A 12848-nucleotide genomic window follows, 5' to 3' on the forward strand; every position below is an offset into this window, starting at 1 on the left:
CATTCCTGGGACATTCATCCTGTGCTCTAGTCATTAAATAATGTAATGTTTTGATATATATTTTTGTACTATTTATGGCAATTAAAGTTTGTTTTATAAATCATTGCTCTGAATTTTCTCCTTTTGGCATGCACCAGAATCTGCAGCATCACTGGCCTTAGGGGGGTGGTATGGTTATAGCAAACTTGCCGAAACTCCTGATTTAGCCAACACAATCAGCTTGGGTCTGAGAAAGGAGGAGAGTGCAAAATTCTGGGCATTTTGGCAGTGTGTAATGTGGTTCTGGAGCGAGGGTGATAAGTCTCACTATGGGTTTTAAAATGTTGGAAAGGATACTCGTATTCAGTAGTGATGGGCGAGTGTCTCGCCACTGCTCAATACTCGTTCAAGCAATTGGGTGCTCAATCGAGTGCCGAGCAGTGACAAGTATCACATGCTCCCGAGCAGTCTACTGTTCGCTCAACACTAGTATTCATGTCTTGGTGTCCAAAAGCCCCTCTGGCACATGGTAAGTATGCGCCTCTTACAGACTTTGTGCTGTGGAGAAGAGCATTAAGTCACATCTATGGCAAAAAAATAACTTTGGGCAAATATTATATACAATCTTTTTGGGTGTTGGACTCTTTAATTCCCATAGAATTTGCAAATCTTGGGCCCCAATGTAATCTATAGCAGAGCCCCCATCAACCATGTGGTCTTATGTGACAGTGTTGTTTTTGAGTTAGAGCTGATTCATATATCTGTACAACATGGTTTAAGCATGGACCTCAATTCACGGACTGGCTGCGGGTCTCCTAACCTGAGCACTACAGAATCATATGTTTCTATGAAGCTGTTGGACTCAGGTAGGGAGACCCGCGGCCAGTCCGTGCATTGTGGTCCATGCTTGAGCTGTGTTGCACGGATGTCTGAATGTGCCCTTAATGTCAGCTGAAATGTTGGCAACTGTGCCCACTGTCCAGCATTGCTAGGAGAATTGCCTAGGAAATAAGAGGTAACATTTTTCCTTGTGGAGAGTGACATGCGTGACATGCCAGTCAAATCAGATCTCATGCTTTGTACTGAGCAGGAGCAACACCCCGAAAAACATGTCTGCAAATTGAAATTCTAGGTTGGCTTTCATCCTATGTCATGTGGCAAGGCTCAGTAAGGGTCAATAATGGCTTTTAGGATCGCTACTTTCAATAGTTGGCAGGAGAGTTCTAGTCCTCTTCCTACCTGAAGAGACAATTTGCATATTTAATTTCCAAAATAAGCATTGCAATTTCTATAACTTTCCTTACTCTTGCATTTCAGGTATGTCACTCTCCACAATGAGGGGTGTTACCCCTTAGACTCTAGTCAGAGGCCTTTCATACAGTCAAATCAAATCTCATGCTTTGCACTGAGGAGGACGTTTATCCCTAGTTATGTGGCAAGACTCGCTAAAGCTGCTGATGCTACATCACGGCCTGGCACTTTACAGAAAATCATGTCCTGTTCCCAGCGTGTTGGAATGTGTGGGGTGTATCACACTTACTTTTGGGCCGCAAGCCTTCGCCGTGTCCAAGGCTACATCTTCAGAAGCCGCCGCACATAGATCAAGGGCCAACCGGTTTGTTTCAACAAACAAAAGTTTACTGGACAGTTCAAGTTCATCACATTGTAATATGCAGTATCGGGCACAACCCTTGTTGTTTCCTTTGTACAGTACGTTTTCAGCATTGCTCATGGACCATCACAGTGTTTACTGGTTCCTTCAGCCCCAGAGATCTCTTGTCCAGTCCTGCTGTACACCCGGGATACGTTACATTCCCTTCACGTGGTTTCACAGCCATCGTCCCCTTTACATCAGGGGATAAGGCACTTTCCATAGTACTCATACCAAGCCCTGAGCTCCAGACATTGCAGGAATGTCTCCAGTAAGGCCTCCCACTGCCATGAATGATAAATCCTTGGTAACACTACCAGCCCACTGCACTTGAACTTGACCTTGGTTCCTGTACTTCTCCATCTGATTCCTACCAGTTAGTAGTCCCTTTTTTACTGGGGCTTGTCCTTCCCACTTTTGGATAGGCCCAAACTTTAACTATGTCTTACATTGCTTATTACACTCTATACATTAAATATATTACACCTATGATGCTTACCCTATAATCACTATATATCATATACTGTACACTAAACACATTACTATACATTTACACATTAACATATACATGAAGGACGCATAACCTAGTTCACACTTTATTATGACGCAATTGGTCACTTCAAGGGAATGATCACAACAGTACAGTCCGCCATTCTTATTGGTTGATATTGACTTTTAGGCATGATACTTCATGAAGGTGGCACTCTTCCTCCATGAAGAGGAAATACTCCCTCCATTGGAAAGTATGTAATACAGCAGTACTAGAAATTCTATTTCATGCTTCCTGGTGGAATGAAGTCATGAATGGCGTAGCTTCTGCAAATCGATCTCAGGAAATTCGAATATGTCCTGGTCCAAAATGGAGTACGGTTTACATAAATGTATAAGTGGAAGGTTCCAGAGCAGTTCTTGGGCCGGAACATAAACATCCCTAATTTTAATAACCAAGATGTTGGTGAGTATTACACTGGTGGAGAACCATCATAGATTTCAAGTTTTAACATGTAGGGGGTTCCTTATGGTTTTCTTGTTCTCTCTTTGCCCTCAGTTAATGGGAACCTTCATCATTTAGGAGCATCTGTGTGATTTCTATCAGTCAGTAGAAGTAATCAAAGAGTGATTTATTAATGGTGAGGAATTGAAACAGAAAGTTAATTAAAAAGTTTTAGAACTTCTTACTGTGCAATACCTGGAGTCTAATGCCTACCAAACAGTAAATGTAAAGTCCTAAAAAAAAATTGTAGATGAAAAAGCCAAATAAAATAAAAGCCCAGGGCCTCGGATGAACGTAATCCGTTACTGCTCACAGTCTGCAAGTCCTTTTCGTAAAAGTGTTCAGATCATATGGAAATATACAGGAGTAAAACAATTTTAGCTGCAATTTCCTACTTCACAGCAGCGGGCCAAATCACAATTGAAAGTCGCTTAAGAATATAATTTAAATGCAAATTCATCGTCTGTTTTTCCTGAATGAATTCTAATATTGTAAATTGGTTATTATTCCAAGATGTCAGATAAATTTAGACAGTTTGGTCTAAGGGGTTATTCTATCTGCAGAAATAAATGAACTTGTGAGCTCATTCACCTTGATTTACATTGGTTTCTGTCTTTTATTCAAATCCAAGTTGCGCTGTATATACCTGGCCAGAAAAATGTCATAATGAGCACACTTACAATACTCTTATTATAGATCAATATTAATTATCACAATTAATACATTACAAATTAGCATTTCTTGCATAAAAAAAAGAAAAAAAAAAAGAGTACGGCAGATAGAGACATCGAGAGCTGTATAACTATGTAGCAAAAGTTAAAGGGGTAATCGCACTAATAACATTTATCACTTATCCATGGGGTAGGTGATGATTGTGTGATTGGTGGTGGTCTGACTGCTGGGACCACCACTGATTATTAGAAGAGGGGTCCCATGTAACCTGCTCAAATTAAGTATTATTACACTTGCATGCCAGTCTCTCCCTCATTGCCTATGGAGGTGGTGGTCGCTACCATATGAAACATGGGATCTCCATTCTCAACGCTGGTTCCTGCAGTCAGACACCCCATAATGCCGCATTAATCACCCGTAGTCAATAAATGTTATTGGTGGGGTGACCCTTTTAAATTGTTTTTCGTAAAATTTGAAAAAAAACATGGCTGCTTTTTTATCGAAACACGTATACGCCTTCTGGAGGTGGACACCCAGGTGCAGTCTACGTCTGAGTATCCGCCTCCAGTAGTCGTATACACCCCAAAATGATGCACAACAAAGCTCATGTTCGCTCTGCCAGCACCATTATAGTCAATGGCCGCTTCGGCGCATATACGTCCCAATCCCGTTTTGCGGGGGAGGGGGGGTTTCAGATGTAATCCCTGACGTCAGCCACTGAACGGATGCCTGACTGCAACGGGAAAGCACCGAAAATCCTAGTCCTTGCTCATCCAAGAGTAAGGACTAGGTTTTAGCTTGAAACGTGTAGGAAATCACTTATGTTTTTTCTAGCACCGGGAATGTCCTGTTTTATTTGCATTTTTGTAGATTTTCTGAAGAAATTCGGCACCTATTAGCTAAATGTTTGCTTGCGTTTTTTTACATACTTTTTTTGCATATTTGATATTGCAGTTTTTATCTCTTTCTCATTTGTCAAATGGTAAATTAAGCTGCTTTGTATTTGATACTTTTTGGTGCAATACTTTATTGATGCAGCTGGATTACATGTATTTTTATTGCTTTTCTGCATGCAGAAATCCACAAAAAACGCATAAGGGTATTTTACCTGTGAATTTCCCGCATCTAATGCAATTTCATAGGGAAAATACGCACATAAAACTCAACATACTCGCAAGAGAAATTAATGTGTTCTCGATTTCTAGCACGCACCACAGGTCAGTTTACTCTGTAGAAAGAAGCACGAGATTTCTATAAATCTCATCCACTTTGCTGGAACCGTAAAACGCTGCGTTTTTTGAGCAGCAAATATATGCAGCATCAAAAACTCATCATGGGATCTTAACTTAAGAAGCATTTTTATAGTTATAACCAATGGCTGTCTGATGGATATAATCATAAACTTATATTTATGTGACAGTTTTAAAACAAAAACACCATTTTATACAAAGTTGCTTGGTTTTAGAAGTACAATCAGCTACTTACAAACATTTACTAAGTCTGTGCTATCAGTATTGGGGGTTATGATAATAATACCACCTACCTTTGATAAGGTAAAACAGGTTTTGATGATTATGTGCCTGTATACTCTATGCTATGTGTATATCGTACCGGGTTTGGGGGTGGGGGTGGAATCATGGTAAAGCTAAGGATCTTGATCTAGTAAGAGCGAGGTATTTACAATATACATTTATAACATACCTCTATTGATTCACATTAGTTTTTTTTATGTTGGAATTGGAAAGTATGGTGCAATACCTCTGCTCACCAAAAGATGGCACCCCTGCAGCTTGCTATGCAACGCGGTAACTGAATTTCATGAATTCGCTGCGGACACAATATTTCTTTTTTTCGGAGTAACTTTTTACCTATTATAACAATCACTTTAAGATGAATGTTTGAAATTTATCTTTTCTGAATTTTTCTTGTTTCATTAGTTGCAGGACTCTACAGATTCTTACACCGGAGTTCCACAGGTTTGTCAATATTAAAATAGGATTTATATATTCAAACATAGATATATTAAGTATTTATAGTGCACCTCTATCTAAATTACAGAACTCACGTGCTCAGCACTACTAGTATTTCACTTGTCTGGTTGTTCTCCAGATATCTTCTTCCTTCTCAGTTTGGACTAAATTTGCTTCCATGTTTAAAGGTTATGTTTGCTCATTCGCTCAACTAGTTACATTCCTTCATAAAAATGTACACAGCCTTTCAGCTTCTCTCTTATCCCTTCCATTTTGCTCAGTTTTTAAGGGTTTTTTTTAACCTTTTTTCATGTTTCAGTTAGATTGGCTGTTTATGCAGTTAAAGCGGGTCTTGTCATCTCCTGCAATATGATTTACACCTTAGTATTGTAGTTATAAAGCCCCTAAAAGCTATAGTCTATTATGTTTCCTTGCCTGCAATCCCTATGTTCCCACAACAAGTTTTTGGTGATTTCTTTTTATGATGCGTATTTTCCAAAAAATGCAACTGACCTACTTAATGGGTGCAGAAATAGTGTGGAAAATCTGCAACATCAAAAACTCACCAAAAGCTCCCGTCCTGTTCCTGGATGGAGTGTGTTTCACATGCTGGGCAGCAGATTGTTACAGTTCGGCAAATACAGTAGAAGAAATTGTATTGTCTGTGAGGTCAAGAAACAATTATAGCACTACCGTACTTGTGTTACTTCTAATAGATGTGTGATGCTTGTCACTACTAATGGACTAGCCATGAGGTGGTGAAGTCAAGGAGTCCGAGGTCAAGAGCCAGAAGGGTACATCATAAACAGAGGGGTGAGGCAAAGGCGTAGTCAGGTCACAGTCCAGGGTCAGAATTCCAAGAGGGTGGTGGATAAGACAACGGGTCTAGGCAAACAAATAGTCAAACGCAAATCCAAGGTCAGGCAACAAAGATCAGAATGCACAGAGGTACAACTGTCAGAGATCAGAGGAAGGCCCTGACCAGGTGATCTGCCTTCACAGCTCGAGCTGGAATCCTGGATCTCATCTGGTTCATCTCCTTTCCATTGGATGAGATACTGGAGGGAATTATGAACTTTCCAAGAATCCACAATTTGTTGTGCGTTGTTCTCTACACTGTATTTGACAGAAATCGGAGGGGGTGGGGATGAGGGGGACAAAATCGAAGAGACAAACTCCTTTAACAGGGATTTATGGGAGATGTTAGGGATACAAAGGGATGGAGGAAGCTCAACCTAAAAGCCACAGGATTGACCATTTCCAGAATGTCAAAAGGACCAATGAACTTTGGACCCAACGTCGTCAACAGTACATTAAGGGTAAGTTCACATTAGGCGTTTTTTCAGCTTTTTTTTTTCTGCAGCAAAACCTGGTCTCTTGGCAGGAAAGAATCTGCAGAAAAAAAGCATGTTTTCCTTGTGTTTTCTTGCATTTTTTGCGACATTTTTTATGCAGTTTTGGGATGCTAGATTTGTCTCTTGTCTCTTGATACCTGCATTTTTGGTGCGTTTTTTCACCACCCATTCATACTAATGAGGAAAAATGCTGAAAAAACGCTGAGATTAGTGACGTGCACTATGTCCAAAAAAAACATGTACAGCACAAAATACTGATGACAAAAAAAAAATGTGTGTGCATGAGATTTCTAAAATCTCATTGGCTTTGCTGGTACTGTAAAAAGCAGTTGACAATTATCATCAAATACGCAGCAAAAAAAAAACAAAGCAAAAACACCCAGTGTGAACTTAGACTTAGTTTAATATTTTTGGCTGACAACCAAACCTTATCACCTACTTTAAAGACAGGACCAGTTTTCTATCAGGCTTCCGTTCTTGGTGAATTGAGCAGCCACCATATTCTTTTGAACCTTCCACCAGACATCCCCAGGTTTCTCTATGGTGACAATCAGAACTTATCCTAGACAATTCTTCAGAATTTGAATCTAAACCATAATTACAAAAAAAAATGGCGAGGTCCCAGTCGAACTGTTAAAGGTGAATTCAGCAAGCGGAAAGAATGAAGACCGTCCTCCTGCTGAGCCGCAACAAAACACCTTAAAAATTGTTCTAAAGATTAATTTGTCCTTTCTGTCTGATCGTTAGTTTCAGGGTGGTAAGCAAAGGAAAATGACAAGTCAATCCCCAGTTTCTTACAAAATGCTCTCCAGAATTTAGAGACAAATTGCACTCCTCTACCAGACACAATGTTAAGAGGAATTTCATGCAATCTCACAACATGGCAAATGAACAGCCTGGAGAGTCTCTGCATTAGGTAATCCTGACAAAGGCACGAAATGAGACTGTTTGCTGGATCAGTCAACTTTCACCCAAATAACAATTTTCCGACCAAACTTTAGTGCGTGCGCAAACTTTACAAGCAGATTCAAAATCTTTAACATCATTCATTATTCATAGACGGTCACCCAAAAAGTATAGAAATAGCTTTCCACATAGCCATGACCCCAGGATGACCACTCAAGACGGAATCATGAAATTCCTGCAACAGATGTTATCTTAGGTACATAGGTACAAATAATTTGGACCTTGGAGTGGTGGGAGGAGCAAACAATTTAAATTTATGGATCTCAGTTTCCAACTGCGAAGACACCACAGAAACCACAATGCCCTTAAGGAGAATGGAGGCTTTACTGTGGGTTTCAGAGGAAAAACTGAACTAAGACAGCATGATAATGCGTCAGCCTTCACATTATTGGACCCCAGTCTGAACGTGATAGAGAAACTGAATCTATAGAAAAAGAAGGATCATCTGGCCTGTCTAGGAGAAAGCTATTTACCTGATTCAATATACGCTAAATTCTTATGGGTATTGTTCAAACTGACTTGAGGAACTGCCCCCTCAAAAAAAGTCTCCATTACTCAAAGGCTAATTTAACAGCGGGTAACTCACAATTCCCAACATCATAATTTCTTTCAGCAGACAAAAATTTTCTAGAAAAAAAAAGCAAAGCGCCACAAATTGGTCATAGCTTTGGAATCCTGCTTTAAAATAGCCTATATCCAGACCTCTGAAGCATCCACCTCCACAATGAATGGTTCCTGTAGATTGGGATGTATTTAAACAGGGGCAGACATATGTAACACCCCAGAAAGCCGGTTGTTACAGTGGAATAGCCTTCCTCACGGGGAGGGTGATGTCATTCTTGGAAGCGAGGAAAGATCCCTTTAACAGGTAACAAGTACATACAACACTGTTCTGACTCCAGGCCAGAAGGGGGAGCTCTGATCCAGTTTGTGGGTGGCTTCCCTATATATATTCTGGCTGGAGGAGGAGTTAGTCAGTCTGTCAGAGGGAGTCTGTCAGAGAGGAGTGAGGATTGGAAAGCTGGGGCCGTGCAGACACGAGGTTCTGCACCTCCTGGAAAGAAAAGAGAGAGACCGAGCAGTCTGTAGGAGACTGTATGGGTGAAGGAGCAAAGGAGAGTGAAGAGCTGGAGGGGAGCTGCGACTGAGCTTCCTCCACGCTGAAGTACAGAAACCGGAAGCCGGAATTCCGAGGTTGTGGGGGTAACTGTATGCCCCACCGCAGAAACTAGCAGGCAGGAGATTTCAAGTCGCCTGTCCACCACTACATCTGGAGGCACAGCAGCACATAGATCCCGGAGTCGCAACCAGAGACACCTGTAAAAAGGCCCGAGTTGCCTGCCATGCGGGTAGTGTCCTACTAAAAGGGACAGAGAGAAAGTGAGGACCTTGTGTGAAGCCTTAGACGGCAGGGACTACAATACAGCGCAGTAAGGAAGGCTTCCAACCCCACCTGGCTAGGGGTATCTCTGAATCGCTTCCAGGCTGGCTGGACCGCACCATCACCTGCGATCTGTACCCTGGATTATGGCTGCATACTACCAGTAAAAGGTAAAGAGACTGCAACCTTGTGTCCCCTAATTCTTTCTGGCACTACACCATCTGTCATCTGTTCCCACTACAGCGGGAGCCCTGGGGACTAAGCTTCACCTGTGGGAAGTCATACCATGCCTGCTGCAGTACCATCATCCCCAGAGGACCCCTTTAAGCAGCGTTGGTCATCACTGACCGAATACCACAGGTGGTCACGAACATTCCTAATTAGACTTTAATCCTTTTACTGGAAGCCTAGGGCCATGGACCGGGTCACTGCCACCGTAACACATCCCTTTAAGAACCAGACCGGTACCGAGTACCCCACGGCCCTAGCGGGCACTCCACATAAAACAGTCTTACAATTTTTCAAAAGCCCTAATAGCATTTGGTGGCCAAACCTTGAGATCCGCCCCTTATGTGTAAGGTCAGTAAGAGGTTTAGCAATCAGAAAAAACCCATAATAAATTTCCTATAATGGTTGACAAATCCTAGAAAATGTTGCAACGCTTTCAGGTCACTTGGTTGGACCCAATCTATTATGGCTTGCACCTTCCTAGGATCCATCCTAAACCCATCAGGAAAAAAAAGGAACTGCAGGCTTGAAATTTCCTGAACAGAAAAAATACGTCTCAAATTTAGCAAACAAAGAATTCTACCTCAACCACTGTAATAATACACGATCATGTTCCTGGTGAGGATTCAAATCAGGAGAAAAAAATAAAATATCATCAAGGTAAATCACAACAAAACTCACAATGCAATCAGAAAAAATATAATTCATAAAGTTTTGAAATACTGCTGGAGCATTGGTTAACCCAAATGGCATGACAAGATTTTCGAATAAACACTCGGACATTAAAACACTGTTTTCCACTCATCACCCTTCTTGATGCATATCAAATTGCAAGCCCCTCTAAGGTCACGTTTAGAAAAGCATTTAGCCCCCATCAGCTGATTATAAAGGTCAGGGATGAGAGGAAATGGGTATGTATTCTTAACCGTGATTTTCTTCAGTTCTCAGATTTCCAGGCAAGGATGGAGGCCACCATCTTTCTTTTTTACAAAGAAAAATCCAGCAGCTACAGGGGAGGAGGAAGGACGGATATGACTCTTCTGTAAACGTTTGTTTACATAAGTTTTCATGAGGATACATTCAGGCCCAGACAAATTGTAAAGGTGAGCTTTAGGTAATTTTGCACCATGGACAAGAACAGTAGCACAATCTTAAGGATGACAGGGAGTTAATGTCTCCACCTCTTTTCAAAAACACATCTCCAAAGTCTTTCAGGTACACGGTCAGTCTTTCCAGACTAGCGGAGGATATTTGTACAGAGCTGAGACATTTCTTATGACATTTGAGGCATCACCTAACAATCTCTTGTGACACCAATCAATAAAAGGATTGTGAATAAGCAGCCATGGAAACTCCAACAACAACCCAGCAGTTAAATTATGCAATACTAAATAGGAAATTCGGTGTGAATTTCACCATTACGCGCTTAACAAAGTTCTGAAGTAGCGGTGTTTTGTCAATAGTAAAAATTTGAATCCTAATTTCAGATCCAGTCCCAAATAAATAAAGTTAGCTACCAGCCCCCAGTCAATGAAAGCCAATGTTAACAATACCTTGTTCTTGAAGGACAAAACTGTATTAAGATGAAATTTATCTGATAAGAAAAAAAGGTACCTGTAAGTCTGGGTGACCCCCTCGACAATCACCCAACCTTAGGTATTTTCCTGATGGCTTGTTCGCTTGAGGGTGAGGTGGACAGTCCTTTAAAAAATGTCCTGCAAGACCACAGTATAGACAGAGTCCAAAATCTTGTTTACGTCTTTTCTTCACAGCACAAAAGTTGGCAACTCCCACCTCCAATGGCTCCACTTCCAGTAAATGGACTTACCCTTGAGGAGTATAACGGGCACCCTGTCACTCACCACATCTCTCACAGATACTGCGGTACAGCTGTATGGCCTGGGTCATGGCCTTTGCCAGAGAACAAGGGGAATCATGAAGGACAAGAGTGTCCTGAGAGTCTTGGAAAGAACTTTGTGGGACTGGCACCTGAAGCTGCATTATTCCATAGAACTTCAATGGACCATTGCTGGAACTCAGTGCACTAGTCTTCAGCAGTGTAGTAACCCTATGTTAGGTTTATGATAGTTGCTGCTGTGACCTGGATCCCGTCGGGTTTGTCATAGATCAAACCTAAAGCATCAAAAAAAGAATCAACAGAAGACCGTTCTGGGGCTTGTGGTGACAAATAAAGTGCCCAGGTCTGAGGGACTCATCACAGTAGTGACATGATTATTCCTACCTGCTGGAACTCATCCCCTGAAGACTAAGGTTGCAGGGTAAAAAATACCAGAATTGTAGAAAGAGACATGGAATGCACATCCAAAAATCATAAGTTGATCTAATGCCGCTAGGTAAAAATTTACAAAATTGAACATGAGGTTCTTAGTATAACAGTTTGATCAGATTATATGAAACCCATTACAACGTCACGATGACCCTCTCAGTGATTTCATGCTTAAACCACCATCACAGTGACAGTGCACCAGCAGGGCAGGTGACCTGGCACCTCACAGCACCCATGCTGCGAGTCCCCACGACTCCAGGCCTCACCGCTGCACAAGCACAACACCACAGCAACAATGGCTGCCATACAGCACCAACACAAGGTGAATAGATGTAAAAAAAAGCCCTCACCTTCCACAAGCTCTCAGACTGTGGACTGTGAGCAAAAATAGGCGGAACCCCTCTTGCAGTCTCCTGCTAATTTGACCTGGGTCAAATCAAAGGAGTGCTGGTTCAAGTAAAACAAAAATAGGGAACAGTAATGCAAATGCAAGAACTGTAGAAAAAGACATGGACAGCACATCCAAATATCATCATAAGCTGATCTAGTGCCACTAAACAAAAATTTACAAAACTGAAAATGAGGTTCTTGGTTTAATATTGTTCTTTTTTCAGCATGTTGCATGATCTATCCCTTTTACTTGGACAAGTACTCCTCTTATCTGGCAAAGGCTTTTTTAATTAGCAGGAAACTGCAAGAGGGGTCCTGCCTATTTTTGCTCTAAGATCATAGTCTCAGAGCTTGCGGAAGGTGAGTTTCATGGCTCTTTTCAAATTGGTGTTGGTGTTGGTGCTGTGTGGTGGCCATTGTTGCTGTGATTTTGTGCTAGTGGGATGGTATGGCATGGAGTCATGGAGACTCAGTCTTGCAGCATAGGTGCTGTGAGGCATCGGGCCATCCGTCCTGCTGGTGCATTGTCGCTGCGATGGTGGCTAAAAGTTAGGGCCCACTGAGAGGTTCACAGTGACGTGGCAGTGGGCTTCATACAGTTTGATCAGAATGTTAAACTAAGAACCTCATGTTCAGTTATGTGTATTTTTGTCTAGCGGCATTAGATCAACGTATGATTTTTGAATGTGAGGTCCATGTCCTTTTTTAGCAGGCTAAAAAATAGCCAACATCTCTCCCTGAACTCCCTAAACTGTTTTTTTCTCTCCTGAAAAATTATCAGGGAGGGCCATTACAGGTTTGGGAGAGATTAACTGTACATCAGAAAGTGCCGACATCATAGTCACTGCCGGAAGTGTTTTCATCAAACTAATTATCTGACCCTGCAACTAATATTGCAACAATTCGAGACTCTGGCATTCCTTAGCAGATCCTGAATCATTCACCACTTCATCAACGAGCATATGAACAGAATTC

Source organism: Ranitomeya variabilis, chromosome 4 (assembly GCF_051348905.1).
Source record: "Ranitomeya variabilis isolate aRanVar5 chromosome 4, aRanVar5.hap1, whole genome shotgun sequence".
Taxonomy (NCBI): domain Eukaryota; kingdom Metazoa; phylum Chordata; class Amphibia; order Anura; family Dendrobatidae; genus Ranitomeya; species Ranitomeya variabilis.